A 25590-nucleotide genomic window follows, 5' to 3' on the forward strand; every position below is an offset into this window, starting at 1 on the left:
CTTACCAAACGAGCATTCCTCAACCTACAGGTCTTTAAAAAGGTCAACGCCTTATAGTCACTGTAAACAATTGTCTTGTGACCTAATAGATACTACTCAAATTTCTGTACCCCAAATACAATTGTCAATGCTTCCACTTCTGAGATGCCATAATTTCTCTCTGCTGCCTGTAAAGATCGACTTGCGAAAGCTATAGTCTTGTGCACTTCTTGTTCGTTCTCTATTTCTACTTGGAATACCTCCACAGCTATACCATAGCCACTAGCATCAACAGACATACAGAATGGTTTTTCAAAATCAGGATGATGTAAAATAGGACTATTAATTAAAGATTGTTGAAGCACCTCGAACGCCTGTTGACATTCTGCTGTCCAAACCCAAGGGGTATTCTTTTTCAGCAGGAGGTGGAGACAAGGCGCATTAAAAGCCTGATCACTAACAAAACGCCTATAGAAGCCGAAAAGACCGAACATCGATCTCAACTGCTTCTTGTTTCTGGGAGCCTCAAATTTTTCAGTGACTGCTAGCTTGCCTGGGTCAGGCAGAATACCTTTTCCACTTATCATATATCCCAAGAAACCTATTTCCTCTTTAACTCACTCTGTCTTTTCAATCTTTTGTTTCATGCCACCTCTCTCAATAGCCTCTAACACTTCCTCTAATAAAACTATGTGTTCTTCCCAGGTAGGAGTTGCTATTAACAGATCATCTACATAGACTGCTATTTTATTAATTAAGGCTGGTCCTAAAACATGGCACATCACACGTACGAAGGCGCACACCGAGATATTAAGTCCGAAAGGTACCACACGGTATTGGTAACAAACTCCTTCGTACAAGAAAGCTGTGTACTTCCTTGAACTTTCCGTCAGTGGCAAATTCCAGTATCCACATGTGATGTCCATAGAGGTTAAGAATTTTACTCCCCGGAAATTTTGCAATAACTCGTCCATGTTCTGCGGTCTATCACTTTCCCTAACCACTATTTCATTCAACCAACCAGCGTCCAAGACCAATCTGACACTCCCGTTTCTTTTTGGTACAACAACAAGAGGATTATTGTACTCACTGACCGCTTTTTCAATCACACCCCACTCTAGCATTCTCTGTATCTCCTTTCGAACCGCCTCGTTCCTAGCTAGATGTATTTGGTATGGCTTCCTGAAAAACACTTGGCCAGGTTTCACCTTTAACTGACATTCATAACCTTTGACCACGCCAGGTCGATTTGAAAATACCTTATGATGCCTTTTTAAAACCTGTCTCAGTTTTTCCTTCTGATTAGCTGAAATTTTATCGATTTCCTGCAATTTAGCTTATATCTTGTCCAAAATATTTGCTTCTTCTTCTGTGTTTAGCTTACTTTTACTAAAATTAAAACCTTCGTTCCAATATCTCCTATTTTTCAGAACTCGTATAGGCAGCTCCCAAGTTTCATCATTAGTTACTACATGTTTATCAATAAAAGGTACCGTATTTACTCCGGTTATCGGCAAGACCATTTTTAACTGGCTTCTTTCAAACTCAACAACACTCTGACATTTTGACAAGACATCTATGCCAATTAAAACCTCAATGCTGAGATGATTTACAATTAAGCATGGATGATCAATTAAATTACCATTAATGTTAAAGGGCAGCAAAGCTTCTTGCTTTACCGTTTTTGACGCCTTGCCAGTAGCACCAATTATGCTTAGTCCTGATGCCCTCATTACGGTAAGCTTGTCTTTACCAGGTAACGCATCAAAGAAGGACTGAGATACCGCACTCATCTCACATCCACTGTCTAAGAGACAACGTACGTTGATACCCAACATATTCACTATTATTATAGGGTGGCTTATTCTAGGTTGTACAGGTGGTTCCTCAAACTCATCCAATAGTTCCTTTTGGATTTCTCTCCAACTAAAGTGATCGACATCTGTCTTCATTACATTTAGGTCAAAGTGTGTAGGTGTTTCCTGAATTACATTTTCAGCTGCCTTTTCCAGTCGGTCTATTAATTTTAAATCGAAACACCGCACGACTTCATTACATTTAGTTTGCTGAACATGACCCAAATTACTGTAGTCTGAGCGATTCTGCGCCTCCAGACCGGGCATAATACTAGTTACAGCTAAACCACTTTCACCATTATCGTCGGGTTTCTTCTACTGATCACAGCTACTGTGTTCATCGACCCCCAGCAGGCTACCCTCTACATTCTCACTTACCTCATGTCCTAAATCTATTAGTACAGTATCAACATCCTGCACAGGCACTTTAGATAAGAGCACATCATCCTCATCGTAAATATAAGCATGAATTTCTTCTGCTTCTTCACCTGACACCTTCTCTACTGTTACACTGCTGCGCCTTCTCTTTCTCTTTCCACTTAGAAAGCGTCTCTAACACGGTATCTATCAAATACTGTGAGTGATCTAATATTTCTGCTGTATCCTTAGATGCTACCGACCCCTCATCCACATGTTCAGTCTGAGTATTCTGATCTGTCTTACCAATTACTGCAATTACTGGCTTAAGAAAAATAACCGCCTGGTGAGCGCCAGTGTCCTCGTAGACGGGAACTAGTTTTCCTGCCTCGGCCTACTGCTGTTTCCTTTATTTCGATTATAGTTAACTGGCACAGCATTGCTTTCCGCACTGTTGTTTACCAGCATAATTTTGTTTGGAAAAAAATTACTATCATTTGGATGTCATTGTTGGTTCTGATAATTATTTCTCCAATTTCTACCTCTCTTAGGATGGCGAACACCTACTGTTCTGATGTTTACATTGTAATTCTGCTCGTTCTTAAAATTACTACTAGTGTTATTACCATTTCTGTTATTACGTGCTTGCTCCTCATTGGCAGCCACATGCTCTACAAGTTACAAATATTCAATGAAACGATCCAAATTGTCTCTAGGTGCAGATATAATTCTAGTTTGCCAGTTTGGCTTCAAGACCTAGTATTATCATTTCAGGTATAAGCTTTTCCGCCAAATGTGACAAACGTGAGATCCATGACTTGGCAAACTCTTTAATAGATTACTTACCTGCATTGAAGCGTTTTCCACTCCAAAATTCTCTCAACACTTCATTTTGCTTTTTACTAGACCAATACTCATTAATCAAAGCTGTTTTAAATTCCGCTAATGTTTTACACTTCAACATATTATCAGCTAACCAACGCATGGCGTCACCTGCTAAATGACTTCTAATAAATGAGATTTTCTCTCGTTCAGACCAAGTTGGTGGAATCACATCTTCAAAATCGTTCCATAAATCTAGCGGGTGGATATTTTTATCAGGATCGAACCGCAAGAACTGCTGACACCCGATAAAAGCGGCGTTTGCAGCTACAACTTGTTGCATACTACAGTTACCAGAAGTTACTGAAGCTACTTTACTCTCAATGTTAGCAATGTTAGTACTAATATTTTCTACTCTCATTTCAACATTATCTACTCTTTGCACAATATGAGTAGTATCAGTTTTGATTGCATCTACTTCTGCTTGACATATGTTTACTTTTATATTAACATCTTTAAACCTATCTGAGCACAGTTCAGATTCCGCCTTGATCTTTAACTTGTGCTCCAGCTTCGCATCTTCCATTTGGAAGTCTTTGCGAACCTCAGCAACTTCGGATTTTACTGTTTTATACATTTCAGAAAATTGTTGAGCAACCGTTTTCTTAATATCCTCATGATTGTAATCAATTTTATAATTCAATCTGTCCATATCCTCTTTCAACTTATTGCAACCAGCCTTGAAGGTATTGTCCATTACCTCCAATCGTTTATTAAAATTAGTTTGGCTGGCCACAATCCTGTTATTTACCTCAATTATATCGGATTTTAACTCAGCTGTCATTCTAGCATTACTGGCTGACATTTTTGCATTACTGATTTTGACCTCAGTTATTTCAGACTTTAATTCAGCTGTCATTCTAGCATTACTGGCTGACAATTTTGCATTACTGGCAGCTATTGCTTGTAATATAACATTTAAATCAATAGCCCCAGTATCTTTGGGTTGCTCACTAGCTGGCTTTTTACCACACTCAGGTGACGAAAAACTAGCTCCAATACCAGAATCATCAAAACTAAATGAAACATCTGATAGATCAGTCATACCTAACTTAACCTTTTTAAACTCTACCACCTCTGATGACTGTTTCGTTTTTAACTTATCCGATAAACTATCATCCAATAAATTAACGATTTCTGATTTCTGCTTTACTACAGGGGTCTCTATTATTGAATCATTGCCCCTTCTCAGACTACAGTCAGGAGACAATACTTCATATTTCACTTTAACATTACTATTTTCATGCATATTTACACTTGAACCGTTGTCTGGATTTACAGTTCCCTCAACAGACATAGGTTCTGATTTAAGTTTAACCTCTGTTTCTTCTGGTGGTTCCATCGCTGACAGTCTTTTAGTGCAGGTTAGTAAAATTTTTAACAGCTTTTCACTTAACTCAGTTCCTTCTGCACGACGTATGGCGTTGCCGGCGCGGCGTACCAGGATCACTGATGCAACGCGGCGCGTTGAACTGCAGATGGCACTTCGACGGCTGCTGTGAGTTTGCGTGGCCCACAAATGCAGGCGCGGCTCCGGTTGCTCCGGCGGACGACTGCGGTGAGGCGAAACTGGCTTCTCGCGATGCCGGCAGCGCCGCTAGACTCAGTGCCAGCTCCGCCAATCCAGATGCGTTGTTAATCCAATTGCGTCGCCCACAAGCAGACGTAACACTATCACTGTTCTATTACTCAGTTGCGTGTCGCATTTCACTCCCGAACCCGAATATTTAAAAATCACTTTCACTTTTACTCAGTTTCTTTCCCAGCCGATGCGCCATATGTGGGGCGGCGTGTGGAATTATAAAATAATGTTTTGTTTGTTTTTCCCGGCCGATTAGCAACATATGTGGGGCGGCGGGTGGATATTAATTGAGAATAATAATGTAGATTGTATTGTAGAAAGGATGCATTTCCTGGTCAATTCATAATATGTGGGGTGGCATTATATATGTTGTTATTTAAATGTTCCTATCATTTATGCAGTCTTTTGCCGTTCTCAACACTGGCTCACTAACTACAATATTGGCAACCAGAAGGTGATTAGAAAAACGTGAAGCCTGTAATTAGAATTCCTTGTGCCCACTTCATCTGAGAAATACACTTATAGCTACAGCTTATAGCTCTGAGGAATTAGGAGATTGTCTGGGATTCATAATCGAAAACGATTCTCTAAAAATGTTCACTATATTCTGAAAGTCACACAAAAAAGAATCCACACAATCCAACTAACAGAGCAGTTCAGAGCCTAATGCACTGATGCAGCTATAACTGTTCAAATTAAATGTTTAAGTGAATGCTCGCCATAATTTTATGATAATGTTCATCATACGCCACGCTAAATAATGGTAGAATGTCTGTCTCGCAGCGGCACGTGAAAATACGACATACGCAAACTGAAGATAGATCATTAAAGTCATCCAAGAATTAACACTTCACTCTAACACGATTTCCTGGTTACGCATATCCCGAGTAACTTATTATGGCATATGAGGCTGTTTATAGCAATGATACCGACGCGACGCGACTCCCGGCACAGGTGGTGTGCTATTCAGCGTCTGGAGAGAACTGGGGCCTTCTTCTCTTGCGCAGCGTTCTTATATATAAAGCCACGGTGCGGACGGCTAAGGGAATGCCTGAACAATTCCGCTCTCCCGACTAGTCGCTAGGCTAGTAATGCACCACTTTAAGTTATAGAATAAATCATCGCTTCCTTTGCTGATGGCCGATGAAGCTCTCAATTTAAATGTGCATTCAGCACACAGGTAAGTAATCATAATAAAAGTCTGACGTGGCTAAGTCAAATATTTTGGGCGAGAGAATTAATTTAATTACACTATACGCAGTAGACGAGCTCTGAACTTGCCCTTTGGAGATACGCTGTCGCTATAGTTTTATAGTTATTCAGTTGAAACTTCTCACATCTTTATGATTATAGCGGATCTCCCTTCTACTTAAATGTAAACATCCTAGCCTTATTTATTCGCCTACTTAATCTATCTTGCTTCCTTAATTTCTAAGACAAAAACCAGAAAATCATGAATTTCAACTAAAATTCTAATTTGTGAAATTTAGAATACTGTTTCTACTAAATTATTATTCAAAACGAATATAAATACAAATTTTTAGGTTTCTAGCTCTTTTCTGTTGCGCCAATAATTTTTACAGAAAAACATCCAAATTTCGAAAATGATTAAAGTTATTGAACTGATATTAAACACATATTGATTTAGTATTACTCCTGACATGCTAGTAACGTTTCAGGTTGTTAACTTGATTTTTAAAGTATTGCGCAACATTTATGACGTCAGAGCTAGTTACATCGGACTAGGCTGGCACACAATGGAAAGACTGATGTGAATTTGATACGGCGTGAGTAGGCTGCTTCCCTACAGTAGGTCTAATGAGTACAGAATATGGACTGAGAGTAAATCGAAAATAGACGAAGGCTGTGGTGTCTCCGCCAGGTATGTAAATCGGCCGCGGTCCGTTAGTATGCGCCGGACCCGCGTGTCGCCACTATCAGTGATTGCAGACAGAGCGCCGCCACACGGCAGGTCTAGAGAGACTTCCTAGCACTCGCCCCAGTTGTACAGCCGACTTTGCTAGCGATGGTTCACTGACAAAATACGCTCTCATTTGCCGAGACGATAGTTAGGGTAGCCTTCAGCTACGTCATTTGCCACGACCTAGCAAGGCGCCATTATCAGTTACTATTGATGCTGTAAAACATGTACCGTCAACAGCGATGTTCACCGTTTATGGATTAAAGTTAAGTATTCCACAGCTACGTCCTTTTTTGCTAGTCTAATTTCCTTGACCTGTTCCAGACCCCATGCCACCCTGCGAGGCCGCGGCTGAAACACGGGAAAAGACAGATTTTGGACATTAATTAGCCATCGAATAAAGCAGTAAATACAGACGTGTTCAGTACTAACTCTCACGCAATGGCGCTCTGTTGCGTGAGGGATACAAAAAGTGTTGATTCCATTCACAGACTGTTGGGGAAGTTTCAATAATGATCTGGTTGTCAACTAACACTGTTAATGAATTCTTGTAGTTGGACCTCATGAAATACCAGCATCTGGACAGTCTCAACATGTTCCAGCACCATAGGCCCACCACACCTACGTATTCCTAGATGACGCTGAGCGTCGCCTCAGGCTATTTCTTTTTAATCTATTTTTATTTATGGAGTTGCTGTCCTTTAGCCACTCATTATAACTACTATTTGTTTTCTTATCTACACTTACAGTAGCTTACAGCTCTAACAATTACACCTAGAAAAATCTCATCGGATTATTCTGATAATTTAGAGAATAACACAAAAATAAATTAACGACAGGCATAATGAGGAACGCCATCCAATTAATTTTCCCTGCTCTTAATTTATGGTATATCGCTTGGCTTATATACATTTTCTCACCTGTAGAAGTATATGTTACTTCGGTAGCTGTTTCCGTTGCGTCTTTGAACTTCTGAATTACTCGGCCGCTCCAGAAACACATCGGCCTTAGGAGCATATTCCATCGTGCTGAGAGGATGATTGGGTTTGGCAACATTGTAGAACATGTCTGTCTGACAACCCTGTGATAGGTTATTTCCTCGAGTGACAGAGAACTATCCTACTAAATCTATTTGATACTGTTTAGTATTTCAATTAAATATTCTGAGCAAATTTCATTTGCGGTGTGACATCAAAAAATCACGCAGAATTGCGGTCGTTGAACTTCCCGAATGTGGCAAGTGAGTCACGTTAAAGCTGTCCTATATGAAGGAAATGGTTCAAATGGCTCTGAGCGCTATGGGACTTAACTTCTGAGGTCATCAGTTCCCTAGAACGTAGAACTACTTAAACCTAACTAACCTAAGGACATCACACACATCCATGCCCGAAGCAGGATTCGAACCTGCGACCGTAGCGGTCGCGCAGTTCCAACTATAGCGCCTAGAACCGCTCGGCCTCCCTTGCCGGCTATATGAAGGAAAAAGGTTTTTCCCGACGTGGTTTTTTCGCTGGAACCCACACCATACAGCGCACAAATGTTCAAGTTTCCTCCACTGCTTTCAAACTTCTGTTAAATCCGAAGGGAAAAAATGTCACAAACGTTAACCTTTTGTATAAGAATGTGTGGATCTGTAGTTATGGACATGTCAGAAAGGACAGAGCGCACGCATTTATATAATTAATACTCCTCGATGTGTGATGAATTCTTCACTTCCGTGCGCATACATAATTAGGTTCGGCATCCTGCGGGAATCTCAAAGTAGCGAGCATGAAGAACATGGGCGTGGACTGCAGATAGGTGGCGGTAGATGGGAACTTGGGTCGGACGAGAGGCGTGTGGATACAGAACACACAAGTGCGGTAACCACTGTGGCCTAGTGGCCCAGTGGGTAACGCAACTGCCCAGGGGACAGGAGGTCCTGGGTCCGAGTCCCATACAGGCACACATTTTCATTCGTCACCGCTAATTCCACGTGAAGCCCCAGCAGTTTCTTTTCTTTCACCTCACTCCACCCTCAGTTTGTACAATGTTTAACATTTTTTCTTGTCAAGCTCCAGTTTCTCACTCATATAAAACACTACTTAAAACTTTCAAATAAGTAACATTCAAATGTTAAAGACAGAAAATACTAGATTCTCAAATAAAACGCGACAGATGACAAGTATACTTAAAACAACCTTTGTACCAGTACACCAAAGATAATCGTCGCTTATTTTCTGTATAAATTTTGCCCACAATTTTAGAGTACGTACTTGGTATTCCTCATGTCCTATACTGCATGAGGTCAAACGTTATTGTTACTGCGTGGTGTACACTGAGTTTATCAAATATTTTCCTTACTGAAATCCAAACTACGTTGTTAAATAATCTTATGCTAGACAATGTGAGCGCAGGAACGTCCATTGTAGATCACAGTCTCAATGTGCGATCGATTGCGGCCACCTGTGCTGATGCTGGCTGGCATCAGGTTACCACATGACGATGGTGCAGAAACTGTTCTGGCCAGGACAAGCAGCCACGTGCTCTTTCTCAAAAACGTTTTTCTAAGGTTTTGCTGTTACTGAAGGAGCAAAAGTGAATCAATTTACTACTGAGTTTCCAACAGACTGATACTGTTGGCAGACAGACGAGGAGTGGTTTACTAAATTATGAAAAAATCGGGTTCCGTAACACAGCTTATAATAAGCACAAACAGACTCGAATCACCCTTGCCTAAGGCTTCCTGACAACGTAAGATTGCGTCGCAGTTCCAAATTCACATTAAATATGATGACACTTCGCTACCGTCTAAAGGGCCGCAACAGAGACCGAAGTGTAGAAATTTATTATACTTATCCGTTTATCTCAGTTATTGGATCAGACGCCATGTAACGTCACAGAACATTTATCCCATTTCCCTTTGAATTTGAGATGCTGAGTATATTTGTTCAGGACTAGGATTCGTGGAGTTGACTTGTGATCCACGGGTCGTCGGCACGGCAGCTCGGCGTGTTCGGTCAGAGGGCTTGCCGAACTCTGTAATAAGAAAACTGAGTCAGGGAAGCAACAATGAACTTGAACGGTTGTCGTGCGATGTCCGTGTAGACCAAGTGCCACGAAAAATAGCGAATAAAATAAAAAAAGAACATGTACCGTCGTTGATTAATTATTTAAACGATCTTCGTCTCGGGTTATGAATAGGAAGCTGGGCAGGGAGTGAGTTACTGTGAACAGCTGCGTGACAGGGATATTCTCATCAGATTCGACAGCAAAACCAACACATTCATTGATAATTCAGTTGTATGTGCCGACGTCGCAAGCTGAGAATGTAGAGACAGAGAAAGTGTATGAGGCTAGTGAACGAATAATTCAATACGTAAAGGGAGATGAAAATCTAATACTCAGGGTGGAATGGAATATATTTAGAAAAACAGCGGTACGTTTGAGGAATTTGACTTCAAAGTAGAAGAAAGGGTTATGGAGAATATGGGTTTTGTACTGGGAATGAGAGAGGAGAAACACTAATTGAGTTCTGAAATAAATTTCACCTGGTAACAGCGAATACTGTATTGAAGAATCACAGGAGGGGGAGGTATTCTTGGAAAATGCCAAGAAATGCCGATAGATTTCAGTTAGATTACATTATGGTCTGGCAACGATTCCAAACTCAGATACTGGATTGTAAGACATACGAAAGAGCAGATGTAGATTCAGATCCCCTCAACCTACTCTTCATAGTAACGATGAAAAGTAGGCTGAAGTTTAAGAGACTAGTCAGGAAGAATCAGTGTGAAAACAAGTTGGATGCAGACATACCACTGAATATAGAGATATATTTGGAGTTTTGGAGGCTATGGAAATGCAATGAGGAATCGCTCAGTAGGCAGTTCAGTGTAAGAGGAATGGACTCTCTAAAAAGGGCAACCACGGATGTTGGAAAGAGAATTGGAAGTTCAAAGAAGTAACTGCGAATAAACCATTTGAAACAGTAGAAATACTTCATGTGATCGTAAGTATGTTTGCATGTGGCGATATTCACCCATCAAATAATTGTTAAAATTATTAGTCAAACCTTTGGCTATCCTTTGCGTAATTCGCTGCTAGTTTCGGTGAAATGACCACTATCAAGCTAAGCTGGAATAAACGGCAAGAACGTTATATCAGAATTTGAGCAAAAGATGAAAGAAAGAAGGACAGAAATGTTCAGAGAAAAACAGGAATAGAGAATTTCGTGTCACTTAGGAATGAAATAAATAGGAGGTGCAAGGAAGCTAAGGCTAAATGGCTGTATGAAAACTGTGAAGAATTAGAAAAATATCTAACTGTCTGAATGGCTGGCTCAGCATGCAGAAAAGTCAAAATAATCTTCGATCAAGTTAAAAGCAAGAGTGTTAAAGTTAAGAGTGCAATGATAATTGCACTGTCAAATGCGGAGGAGGAAGCCTATAGGTAGAACAAATGCACAGAAAGACCCTTTGAGGGGACGACGTGATAGAAGTGGTAGAAGAAGAGACAGAAGTGGATGTGGAACTGACAGGGGATTCACCATTACGATCAGAATTAAAAGAGTTTTGGAAAACTTAAGATAAAATAAGGCAGAAGGGATAGATATTCCATTAGAATTTATAAAATAATTGGGGAAACTGGCAATAAAACACTATTCACGTTGGTTGTAGAATATATGAGACTGGCAATACACCATCTGATTTTCGAAAGGTCGTCATCCACGCAATTCCGAAGTGTGTAAGAGCTGACAAGTACGAGAATTATCGCACAATCTGCTTAACAGCTCATGCATTCAACTTGCTGACCAGAATAATAATGTACAGAAGAATGGAAAAGGAAATGGAAAAGGAATTTTGGAAAGATAAAGGCACCTGAGAGGCAATTCTGAATTTGCGGTTGGTAATGGAAGCAAGACTAAAGAAAAATCAAGACATCAATATAGGATTTGTCGGCCTGCAAAAGGCGTTCGACAATGTAGAATGGTGCAAGCTGTTCGAAACACTGAGAAAAATAGGGATAAGTCATAGGAAGAGGTGGGTAATATACAATATGTACAAGAGCCAAGTGGGAATAACAAGAGTGGACGACCGAGAATTAAGTGTTTGGAGTAATTGGGTATAGAACAAGGATGTGGACTTTCGCCCCTACTGTTCAGTCTGTACATCTAAATGGTAATGATGGAAATAAAAGAAAAGTTCAGGACTGGGATTAAATTTCAAGGTGAAAGGATATCAATATAATATTCGCTGATGACATTCGTATCCTGAGTGAAAGTGAAGAAGAATTATCGCGAATGGAATGCTAAATGGAATGAACCGTCTAACGAGTGCAGAATATGGGTTGAGAGTAAATCGATGAAAGATGAAAGTAATGCGAAGTAGCAGAAATGAGAATTGCGAGATACGTAACATCAGAATTGGTGCTAACGAAGCAGATGATGATAAGTAATTCTACTACCTGGGCAGGAAAATAACCGATAACGGACGAAGCAAGGAGGTCATCAGAAGAAAACCAACACAGGCAAGAAGGGCTTTCCTGGCGAAGACATGTTTACTAGTATCAAAAATAGACCTTAAATAGAGAAAGAAATTTCTCAGAACGTAAGTTTGGAGCACAGCATTGTACAGTAGTTACACGGACTGCGGGAAGACCCCAACAGAAGAGAATCTAAGCATTTGAGATGTGGTGCTACGGACGAATGTTGAAAATTAGGTGGACTGGTAAGGTAATGAATGAAGAGGTTCTGCGCAGAATCGGAAAGGAAAGAAATATGTGTAACATACTGACAAAGGGAAGCGACCCGATGGCAGGATATCTGTTAAGACATAATGTAATGACTGATTTCCATGGTTCTAGACGGAGCTGTAGAAGGCAAAAACAGTAGAGGAAGACAGAGGTTGTAATACAACGGCCGGCCAGAGTGGCCCAGCGGTTCTAGGCGCTACAGTCTGGAACCGCGCGACCGCTACGATCGCAGGTTCGCATCCTGCCTCGGGCATGGATGTGTGTGATGTCCTTAGGTTAGTTAGGTTTAAGTAGTTCTAAGTTCTAGGGGACTGATGACCTCAGAAGTTAAGTCCCATAGGGCTCAGAGCCATTTTTTTGTAATACAACGTAGGTCACAGGTGCTACTCTGAGACAGAGATTGACATACGAGAGGAGCATCAAGGTACATGTGGAAAACACTGACAAAGGTAAGGAACCCGATGGCGGGATATCTGTTAAGACATGATGGAATAACTGACTTCCATGGTACTAGATGGAGCTGTAGAAGGCAAAAACAGTAGAGGAAGACAGAGGTTGTAATACAACGTAGGTCACAGGGGCTACTCTGAGATAGAGATTGACATAGGAGAGGAGCATCAAACCAGTCAGAAGATTGACGGCTGAAAAAAAAAGAAAAAAAAGAGATCAAATGTCTGTACTGGTTGGACTTCATATTCAGAACGGGAATGGTTTTCATATCCTCTAAATTTCAGAGCTATTCACAAGTAGATGCTCTTGACTACCGATGTCATTTAGTGTTATCTAGCAGACGTTCGAGCTGCACACACACCCATGTGCCATCATGAACACTGTGAAATTACTAGGGAAACGTTGTAGATGATGAGGTCCCCGTGGCGTAACTGATGCTGTGAACAGCGCTTATGGAACTGGTTAATTCATTAAAAGCGACACTTGATAGGTGATTGGAGAACCATTTAGGGAGCTAGAATTTTTCCAGGTTTTATCCACGACCAACACAGAACGCGTCATAAATTCAAGTTATGAATGAAGCCACATTTAACATCTTTCGCGGGTCATTAATAGACACAAAAACTGCTGAATAGGACTCTCCCTCAAGTAAAAAGATGTTTGTCATGTAATCTGAAGTCCAGAGTAACTGATACTAGTTAAAAATGAGGTATGTCACGTCTCTTTGCGCCTAGTCAGCAACGAACATCTGTAATCGAATCTCGGTCAATCAGGATATCTTTGCTTGGTTTGCATTGGCTACAAATACTGGGTTTGATTTCATAATTAGAATTAAGCAGTTGGTCATGTCATTTTGACTTCGTGTATATACGCAAGTAGCTGCTGTTGGTTTTTAACGTCACTTTGTTTTAATAACAGCAGCGATGGATGGTCTATCTGCAAATAGAACTACGTGCCATCATGAAGAGAAATTACTGATATACATCACTAATGGCGAGGTTTTCGTAAAGAACTTGACGCTGCAAATCGCAGTTTTCTAAGGGCTAGTTCATCAACCACTTTACGGGAACGGCGGTCAGTGGGTGGTTGGAAAACCTTTTTGAGAGCAAGAATACACCGAATTATTATCGACATGTGAGTGTCCAGATATTAAAGAAAAATCTCTTCGTTGCAAAAACATTTAGTTTTTGTACACGATAACGGATTTGTTTCTGCGGTTAAGTTACGGGAATTAGTTGTCTCAATTACTGATGAGAGTGAGAACATTTTAGAAATTTCAGTAACTGCAATAAATTTGATTTTACGAGCCTTCAGACTTGTGTCATCTCTTATAAGCTGTTGTCTCATATTTGTAGTAATGTTGTTTCAATGTACATCTGCAGATATTACAGTACGTCGTAGTGTTCTCTACCTGTTAATTTCGGTAGTTTTTTGCGTTGTCAAACGACTCTGCGGAAGAGAGACTAGGGAACAAGCTAGACAGTTACATTATGTGGGCTACGTGCGAATCAGGCACAACACGATTCAGGTTGCTCGGATACGTTTGAGCATGATAATACGTTTGTCTTCATGACTACATCCGATAGACTGGTTATCATAAAATAGCTTAGCTGTCTAACAAAGACTGGCTCGCCTCAAGGGAGATAAATAATGCTGTCAGGTGGCTAACATCCAAAATACACTCCTGGAAATTGAAATAAGAACACCGTGAACTCATTGTTCCAGGAAGGGGAAACTTTATTGACACATTCCTGGGGTCAGATACATCACATGATCACACTGACAGAACCACAGGCACATAGACACAGGCAACAGAGCATGCACAATGTCGGCACTAGTACAGTGTATATCCACCTTTCGCAGCAATGCAGGCTGCTATTCTCCCATGGAGACGATCGTAGAGATGCTGGATGTAGTCCTGTGGAACGGCTTGCCATGCCATTTCCACCTGGCGCCTCAGTTGGACCAGCGTTCGTGCTGGACGTGCAGACCGCGTGAGACGACGCTTCATCCAGTCCCAAACATGCTCAATGGGGGACAGATCCGGAGATCCTGCTGGCCAGGGTAGTTGACTTACACCTTCTAGAGCACGTTGGGTGGCACGGGATACATGCGGACGTGCATTGTCCTGTTGGAACAGCAAGTTCCCTTGCCGGTCTAGGAATGGTAGAACGATGGGTTCGATGACGGTTTGGATGTACCGTGCACTATTCAGTGTCCCCTCGACGATCACCAGTGGTGTACGGCCAGTGTAGGAGATCGCTCCCCACACCATGATGCCGGGTGTTGGCCCTGTGTGCCTCGGTCGTATGCAGTCCTGATTGTGGCGCTCACCTGCACGGCGCCAAACACGCATACGACCATCATTGGCACCAAGCAGAAGCGACTCTCATCGCTGAAGACGACACGTCTCCATTCGTCCCTCCATTCACGCCTGTCGCGACACCACTGGAGGCGGGCTGCACGATGTTGGGGCGTGAGCGGAAGACGGCCTAACGGTGTGCGGGACCGTAGCCCAGCTTCATGGAGACGGTTGCGAATGGTCCTCGCCGATACCCCAGGAGCAACAGTGTCCCTAATTTGCTGGGAAATGGCGGTGCGGTCCCCTACGGCACTGCGTAGGATCCTACGGTCTTGGCGTGCATCCGTGCGTCGCTGCGGTCCGGTCCCAGGTCGACGGGCACGTGCACCTTCCGCCGACCACTGGCGACAACATCGATGTACTGTGGAGACCTCACGCCCCATGTGTTGAGCAATTCGGCGGTACGTCCACCCGGCCTCCCGCATGCCCACTATACGCCCTCGCTCAAAGTCCGTCAACTGCACATACGGTTCACGTCCACGCTGTCGCGGCATGCTACCAGTGTTAAAGACTGCGATGGAGCTCCGTATGCCACGGCAAACTGGCTGACACTGACGGCGGCGGTGCACAAATGCTGCGCAGCTAGCGCCATTCGACGGCCAACACCTAACTAACCTAAGGACATCACACATATCCATGCCCGAGGCTGGATTCGAACCTGCGACCGTAGCGGTCGCGCGGTTCCAGACTGAAGTGGCTGGAACCACCAACGGCCGGACCCTTGCTAATGAGGAAGCTTCTCAAACGACGATCAGTAACTCACAACCCAGAAGTTGCGTCACGGATGTAGGTCAGTGCAGAACAGGATGTGCACCAGCTGTTGGTGCACCGGCACAGTGTTATTTATTGTGGCGATTAGTGTCCAAAACATGGAACGTCGACAGGTATTACATTCTTCACATACAAGGGAAAACAGTCTCGATAAAACTAGGCAGGTGAGTAGACGGGGCAAATTAGTGCGATATATATTTTTCTATTTGTCCCAGTTTCACGTTTAAGGAGTAGAACACACTAGGCAACGTAATTTGGCTGTTTAGGTTTAGAGGGAATATCTGCGAAACGATGATCTGTATAAAAATGTTTTTATATAAAACTTGATATGTAATTAACGTTCTTGAAAACTGTGCAATCAATTTTTGTAATAACTTGAAACTTTACAGAATATCTCACTACAATTACGTAACAATGAAAAATATAAAACTTTGTTACAACATAATAAATATCCTTTCAAGCCACATACATCACTTTGCAACAAAACTGGTTTCTGAAATACCGTTTTTGGAAAATAAGCTGTGCACAATGTGATATTAGAGTATTTTCAACATACCTAATTAAAATATCTAAACATTCATTACTATTATAATTATTTATGTTGCTAAGACTTCAGTTGTTATTTTACTTTTTACATTCATGTGCTTTTTTATTTTTTAGTACTCCATTTCATACACGGATATTTTGTTAGTCGATAACAACAAGTAGCTCACTGATAGAAATTACTGCAATAATGAGAGTCCCCAAGGAAATGCTTAAAAATAACGTTTCGTACACCATGCGTAGTAATGAACGAAATTTCTTCACTTAATGCACATGACGGAGAAGGCAATTTAAAACAAAATTCAGTAGGGATTCAAATTGTCACGGGTGATCCTCTACTTATCCTCACCAGTATCAGTTGTCTTAGAGTACATTGGTAGCTTGGCGAAGAGAACTGATTATGTACTGAAGACTGCAGCTTGCCTGTATTGTTTCTAATGTGGATAGTGACATCATAACCAATAAACAGAGCTAGAACTGAAAAATCTTCTTAGAGGATTCTTCGAACAAAAGGAACTGTCCACAGCTGTTCCTGTCCCATCGAGCTCTTTAGGATCACCAAATATTTCTTCGCCCCGGGTAAAATGCAAAAAAGGGTTTTCTTTTTACTCTGACCATAGATATTTTCACTGTTTTAAAGCAACTAATGCTGAGAATTCGAGAATCTTGATCTGAAGCCTGAAATGTCCTTGTGACAACACCGAAATCTCGTAAACAAACGTCAGACCAGGCAGGAAGAGATTTGAAAGTTGTTTTCGTTCCCAGTGAGGGAAAAATATCTTTACTACTGTTAGATTCCTGCGTTGGCCAGTGTGAAAGAACCGTTGAGAGCATCGCACTTGAGGAAAAGAAACTTGTTCATCTGGCGATCCCAAAGGGATCGTCGGCGCAGGTACATCTGTCGGACATAAACAGTTTTCGACGTTGGAAGAACGTTGTGAGAAGCCATTAAGATCTATTTGTATTGAATGATTATGACGTCAGTCTTCACTTGAGAAACTATATAATCAATCTGCAGTCATTAGTATATAGTCAGGCTTATCAATGTACTGAAACGTGCCTGATACAGATCAGAATACTTAGAGGATTAGCAGTGACAATTTGAAATACTGGAGAATTTTGTTTTAAATTGTCGTGTACATTATGTGAAGGAATTTCGTTCCTTTCTGCGCACGATGTGAAAAAAAAATTGTTTTTTAAGCATTTGTTTAGAGACTGCAATTACGTCCATTATTTTCAGTCATAATAATGAGTTCCTTATTGTTTCCTACTAGCAGAATACACATATGTGAAATGGTAAACCTAAAAACACAAAAGAATTAATGTAAAACGTAAAATAACAACTGAAAACATAAAACAAGTGTAAGTAAAATAAATAATTACAGTAGTCATGAATGCTTCTATATTTTAATTAGGCAGGTTGTGTACAGCTTACTTTCTAATTATGGTATTTCAGATCCAGTTTCGTTACAAAGAGGTGCACGTGCGTTGATGGTCTCTTTAATTTTCGCTGTAAGAAAAATGTTCATTTATCAGATTTCATTAATGGAAGTGGGATATTTTGTAAAATTTAAAATTATTGTAACCGTCGATTCTCAAGTTTTGAAGAACATTAATTGCATATCAACTTTTATGCTAAATACATTTCTTTTGTACGGTCGTTTCGAAGGTTTTCCATCTAAACCTGAAATGCCAAATTACCTTTCCCAGTGTGTTTGTCACTTAAAAGTAAAACTGGGCAAAAAACAAAAAAATACCTGTTGCCTACTTTTCCCCTCTACATATAGGCAAGTTTCAGCAAGATGGTTTATTGACACTTGGGAATGTTCCCTTGTCAGTTGAATTCGGACATAAAATTCGTGTTTGAAAGTGGACTGGAACAGAAGTCCTGAAATATTTCCATTTATATATATTTTGTGTTCTCATACTTCAATTTTGTGAGCACTTCTTTGGCTGATCTCCACTTTCATTGTCGCAGTTCCTTTACACTAATTAAAACTTCCTTTGTTGTTTCACTAGTGCTTGGAACAAACACAGAGTTGTATTTCGTTATTTGTACTAGCCTGCAGCAGTCAAGTCTTGATTAATGACAGCTTTTGGATATACTAGTGGAAGTGACCTGTTATCAAGGTGCCTCCTACGCTGTGATATGCTCTACTTTTATCAACTCCTTCCTGTACTGTGTTCTACAAGGTTACCTTAGCAACCTACTGCAGTAGTATAGCTGTGTATTATTTGCTTTAACTACTTTTGTAAGCAACTCTAGCCCATAGAGGTCATTGACCTAGTGAGGTCATCATCCTTATCAGTGACATCAACCCCGTTATCAGCGACGTCATCATTCAAATCAGTGGTCAGCCAAGCTCCTGTCCCCCTCCTCTTCCCCTCCCGCCAAACATAATTGGAATTAAAATAATTAAAGATAGCGGTAGTAGTCCAGTTGCGATAATAAGAAAATCATGATGATGCAGTACTGCTTATCTCAAACCTTCCCATACTGCATTGTGAAGAAATCCAAGATGTCGGAAATGGCGCACTTGTGTTAGTGAAAAATTTTAAAAATAATTCTTCTCCGTAATAGTTATAAAAATGCAACAGATCATGGAAGCAGACGAATTATGTCCTTCATACCCCTTCGTCCCTCCTCTTTCCAACCAGTCAGAGCATAGTATTAGAAAAAAGCCCAACTATGGTAAAGGGAAATGAAAAATAAACCCTCTCCATCTCTTCTTTCCTTACCCTCCTCGTCCCCTACTACCAGTCAGTCGTACCAGAGTACTGAAAAATTCCCAATTTGATGGAAACAAACCAATTGTCTTTCATATCCAAAGCCCCCTCATCCCTATCTCCAACTAATGAGGGAGTAATATTTAAATCGCGTGTAAAAAAGCGTCAGACTACATTATCTGCTGTGTGCGCTTTCCCATTAATTTCTCCAGTCTCCAACCAATCAGAGTGTAGTATTAAAATGATGTACCACATTCGCAGTAAATCGATACAGTTGTTATTGAGCATTGCAGCTGCGAACACGTCTCTCAGTTCGACTGGATAGAGAAAAATCTTAACTGTCAGACCATTTCTATTCTAGGTGTTCATCTGCCCCCCTCACCAAAAAAGGCTCACTATACCCCTAGGCTTCCATTCATTAACACCTCACATCAAACGGCTAATGCTTATTAATTTATACCAAATGGTTAACACGTAATACCTAATTCACAAAGCCTAACGCCTGATACTTAACACGTTACACCTATCGATCACAGATCATCATTGATCATTAACCGCCATTGATTCCCTGTCCATCGTTAATAACTGGCCACCACTGATCAAATTTGACGACTAACAGTCATTGATCAGTGACTAAAACTGATCACTGATTATGGTTGACCACTGATCGCGATCGACCATTGGCAATCACTTATCACTGTCCTAACATATGTAGGCGTTCATGCCAGGGTCTCTATTAGTTAAAACATCTGGGCTAAGATGGGCATGGTTGATCTGTAAAACTACGTCTTCCTGACATTTCGTTACCAACTGCGGGCAACATCTTCCGAGGTGAGACAACTAATGGCTGTCATGCCTTTGATGTCCCGTTTATACAGAGCGCGTAGTAGTCACCACCACGTGTCACGTGGGAACGACTGTATGTCTATCTCTGTCTAACGTCACTATTCTCGATTGAAGGTAACACTGTTCTACAAAAAAAATAATTTTTCTATTTGTGAAAAAGTACTTAGTGATCTTAGTTGTACTTCAGGTGCTGAATTCTAAACTGTTCTTAGTTTTTTTTCTGTCAGGGCTAGTTTATGAGTGATGGCAATTTTATTTTACTTTTCTGTTTCCGATATAGTGCAGCAAACATGAGGTGAAAGTCGATAAACAGATCCACGTTTTTATGATGTTATAAGTTCATCACATTAATGGAGCGTGAGATCTAACACATTACACAGAAATCTTTGTGTTACGCTTTGTAACATTTATTTGACATGAGAAATCGCAGATAATTGCCAAAACGTGAGCCACTGTGTTGTATTGCACATCACTTTCTTCTCTTGTATTGTGAATCTTTCGTCTTTCGAATGATAGTCCAGCAATAATATGCTAAAGCACAAGGTACCCACTTCCCTTCAAAAGGCCTTTCTATGATAGAAATATCTTTCTGGAATCTTTCGCCATGTTCATCCGATACTTCACTACCACTCTCTGTGAAGTATTCCAGGTGAGAGTATCTTATATGTAGCTTGAAAGGTATATGGCACCCCACATCTTGATATGATTTGATCATGTCATTCACCATTGCTTTTTAGTTTGTAGCTCTTCTTCTTCTGAGGAAGTTTTTAGACACCATCTTGAAACAGTCCCGTGCTGCCTTTTCTTTGTCAGTTAAAAGTACTTCAAAATTTGCATCTTCTTGCAGCACCTTGATTTTTGGGCCCACAAATACACATTCCTTTATTTTTGAAAAGACGGAGGAATCTGGTAGCTAGATATGCAAAGCCACTACCTGTTGGATCCATGGCCTTTACTCGTACGAATTGTTTCATTAGGCCAAGTGTGTTGTGAAGCGGTGTATCTTCAGGAGCTACCAGCCTTCCAAGTTGTACACTCTTTTCACCCACTTTCCATCTCCACGTAGGCCATTTCTTTTTCTTGTAGTGAGAATTTCTGTCTCGAATATCCCACTCACAAAAAAAACAAGCATATTTCTTTTAGCCTTGTTGCATTCCCAGTACCACAGCAATTACTTTGAAATCTGCTCATATTTTCCATTTGTATTCATTGTACTGTAATGAATTTAACATCCTTTGTACGAATTCGTAATTCTCTTTGGCCAAGCTGGCGTAAGCTACTGGAACAGTGGGTATTTTATTTCCATTATGGAGCAAAACACCATTGAGACTTGTTTTCGCCGCACCTATGAAAAGTCTCCACTCCTGTGAAATATAGGTTAGACAAGCAACATCATTTCAAAATGTCAGGACTCCGTCAGTTGCAAAATAGGAAACAAAGGCATGTTATCTGTGCCTGAACAGAGTAGTTTGGTGCAGTAGACTATACTCTTGTAATCTTGAACCAAGCAGCTGCGTCTTTTGTTTACTTAGTCCTAGATCACATACTAAATCCTTTAATTCTGCTTGCGCTAACTAATGTTGCGTTGACTCACTTGTGCAATGATATAAAGCGCCACTATCTCTGACTTCTTCAGTACTGCGTACTTCACTGTCACTGCGAATTTGACCTGGAGCTCTTTAAGCTACTAGACGACTCTCAGAATGCTGCACTGGCATTCTTGGTGAAGGAAGGTCTGGGTAAACAATGTGCCTCTTCGATTTTTAGTTTGTAAAACCCTGATTTTTGTTAGACAGAAATAACGATCAGTGACGTGGTCCCTGGCTGTCTCCACACCATGGGCACAGCGAACAACGCCACGTTCACTGTACCTACCCACCACTGTATTAGTTTGCAGTAACACGTAGCACAACAGAAATGTGGAGCCCATTCTTTAGCTTGGTCTCCTACCTCTACTCCAAAGTAATGTTTATATTCTTTCTTTCTGACTGTTGAAGTATTCTTCCTATTTCTGACAAAGATGAACTTCCCACAGATATAGCAGAAGTTGTCTGGCTTACATCGACATCCACGACGACGTGGAATTTCTGAAAATATAAAAATGCCGCTTCAGTAATACACATGTACTACATTATTACTAGAGAAACGTTGGTATGTAAAAACAAGAAGTCAATTTACCTTCAGTACCAGGCTAAATCTGTTTAAACACAGTAACTTGCAAGTTAAACTGTTCTCGGAAATATGACAGAGATGGTTACTTGTTAGTCTAAACACACACTCGCTAAGACTGACACAAATTACGGTTAACGCCACTGTTGTAAACTCGATGCACATGCCTCTGGGAATCGTGAAGGTTTACTGCCGAGGCAGCGACCGGCTGTCGCCATTCGAGTTACTGAGCTATTGCAGGTGATCTTAATGACATAAGTGTGGCGGGGAATAACCCAATGACATATGATTCTTCCCACCTGCTGTTGAACAAGAAATGTTCACGTTCCATCACTACTGGATGCGGCAACATACTCGTATTTCTCTATAACGTCCCTGTGTTTGCCATGAATTGCGGATATACATTTATACACTCATGCTCATACAATAAGGATAACTGCAGAATGAATGTATCATAGTCCCACCCCACACCATCAAACCACGATTTCCATACAGGTCCCTTCCAAGGACATTAAGGGATTGGTATCTGGTTCCTGGTCCACGCCAGATGAAAACCCGGCGGGAATCACTGTTCAGACTATACCCGGACTCGTCGTTAAACATAACCTAGGACCACTGTTCCAATGACCATGTACTGTGTTCTTGACACCAGGCTTTACGGGTGTACACTGTGGACGTACCGTACTGTAGCGCCTGGACACGTTTCCTATCTGCTGGAATCGTTGTCATAATCTTGAGATCACACTTCGTGGCACACGACCTCCTGTGTTTTTTGACCAGCCTCCCGTCGCCGTAGTATTCTACCCCTCATGACGACATCAATATATCTTCTTTGAGCCATTTTCAACACACAGTCACCATTAGCACGTCTGAAAACGTCTGCATATTTACGCGCTGCACCGTACTCTGACGTGCACCAACACACCTCTGCGTATGTGGACTGCTGCCAGCGCCTCATGGCCATACCACGAGGTGATTGAAACTCGCAAAGAGCCTACCAAAGCGTTGTTTCACTATGTATCAGCATTATCCTTAATTTATGAGCATGAGTGTACAGGGTGACCCAGCTATCTTGTCCACCCAAAATATCTGTGGAATAATAACAGCTATTGGAAAACGACTTTCACCGGTATCAATGTAGGGCTGGGGCCCATGAATGTACATATTTGGAAACATTATAAAACGAAAGCATATGTGTTTTTTAACACAAACTTACGTTTTTTTAAATGGACCTCCTATATTTTTTCTTCAGCAATCCATAGCATGACAAAGCACATACACAATGGGGTTGACTGCATCGCAATATTCGCATTACATCCCGAGATATTAAGACGCGAAGTTGACGCTTGAAACAGCCGACATGCGCTGCTAGCGCACGTCCTGAGGCTCAGGCGTGAACCCATGCTGCCCGTAATCGCGATGTGACTGACATGCTTAATCACACTTCCATACTTATCAAGAGGTCCGAAACGAATAATACGGTCTGCTGCCATCCTGCATTAACGTCGTACATTCCAGCAGGTATTTATCCCATAGGCTAGGGGTGGTGCGGTTCTGTAACATATCTGTGTACCGCAACGTTAGTCACGAAGTTAACTTCACTTATCGTTAATCCGTTACTAAAAAGGTAATGACGTTCAACGTTAAAACTTTACTTTACTGTAGATCTAGCGCAAGTGACAGTTAATCATCCACTCGTAATAGTAAAATTCATGTTGATGCTTCTAGTGAAACGAGCAAGTGGACTAGAAGTTTTACCGTTGTTTAGGTAAAAATGTTTTGACTTGGGAAGTTCAGGTAGGACATAGAAGATGAATGTAAACATGTTTAACCAATTATTTATATTATCACATAATTATCAATGTTATGTTTATCTAATGCGTTAAATGACAAATTGTTGCAAACAAATGTTTCTTAACATCACTGGGTAAAATGGCCCTTTGTAGAAACTTCCACTGTGATACCAGCACTACATACTAAACATAGCGTTCACATCTCATGCTCAAAGTGATGCCCATAGGCTTGCATACATAGGGTCACTCTGAGGATGAAGGATGCCCTACTTCGTGCTACTGTTTCCTCTTTGATGGCTGTACAAGCATCAATAATGCGTTGCTTCATGTCCTCTGGTGTTGTTGGTTCATGTTGGTAAACAGATTGCCACCTAACTGGGCCAGCTCGTCCAATCCACCTACCAGGGAACTTACGGTTCAGAAGTCGTCGTGCTCGTAAGGCGTTATGTGCAGGGCATCCGTCATGCTGATACCACATGACCATTCTCCGGTTCAGAGGTACGGTGTCCAAGAGAACAGGAAGATTGTGTCGTATAAATCTGGAGTATTGTCTGCCATTTTGTATGCCATTTATAAAGAAAGGTCCGATAATAGTATCTCTAATAATCCCACACCAAACATTAACTTTCCACGGACGTTGATGCTGTACCTGACGGAGCCATTTTGGATTGTCTGCGGACCAATAATGCATATTCCTCATATTGACAATTTCTTTGTTGGAGAATGATGCCTCGTCGGTAAAGAGAACATCTGTAAAAAAATTTGGATTAGTCAGAAGTTTTTGCTGAGCTCACCGACAAAATGTTACCCTATTCCGGGAGTCATTTCCATGAAGATCCTGGTGTAAGTGAACATGGTAAGGATGAGATTTATGCCGTTTAAGAATACGCTGTGCACTTGATTTCGACACACCAACTTCACGTTCAATTTGACGTGTGCTGATCTGAGGATTCGCAGCTATGGTAGCGAGCACAGCAACTTCAGCACGTACATCTGTGCGTGTTCTACGACGATGTCGAGGTCTTCGATTTAAGCTTCCCGTTTAACGTAGACGAGATGAGAGACGACCAAACATCCGGCGCGAAGGCGATGGCTTGTCAGGGAATCGTCTTCTGTACAGTCGTTCTGCCTGAACAGCATTTCGTGCACCTACAACAGGGTACAGTGCAGGTATGTAGAGTAGGGTAGAAAACAGACATATTAACTTAATAATCATAATGTTCGCTAACAGTACTATCAACAAACAAGCAATCTCATAACGTATTTCCCGTCAACGTACATTCTCCATAGATCAGCAGCATTTCTACCATATCTTCATGTGTGTACATTATACTGTACTGTATAAGTTCCACAACACAACGTTTATTGACAATGTGTGCTACCTCCGTGCCGTCACTAGATTACTCTGATGCACGACTACACTGACAAGCGGTGTACGGCACGCCAAAGCAACAACAAACGGGATGCTCGGAGGGTGGTGGAGTACAGGAGTTTGCATGGGTTGCAAATCATAAACAAGGCGAAGTGGTAACTGTGGCAGTAGTGGGAACTACGTTGGACACTTGACTAGGTAGAGCCAGGCCCTGCGTGACAGGCACAATGGGTCATATAACGCACTA

Source organism: Schistocerca cancellata, chromosome 8 (genome assembly GCF_023864275.1).
Source record: "Schistocerca cancellata isolate TAMUIC-IGC-003103 chromosome 8, iqSchCanc2.1, whole genome shotgun sequence".
Lineage (NCBI taxonomy): Eukaryota > Metazoa > Arthropoda > Insecta > Orthoptera > Acrididae > Schistocerca > Schistocerca cancellata.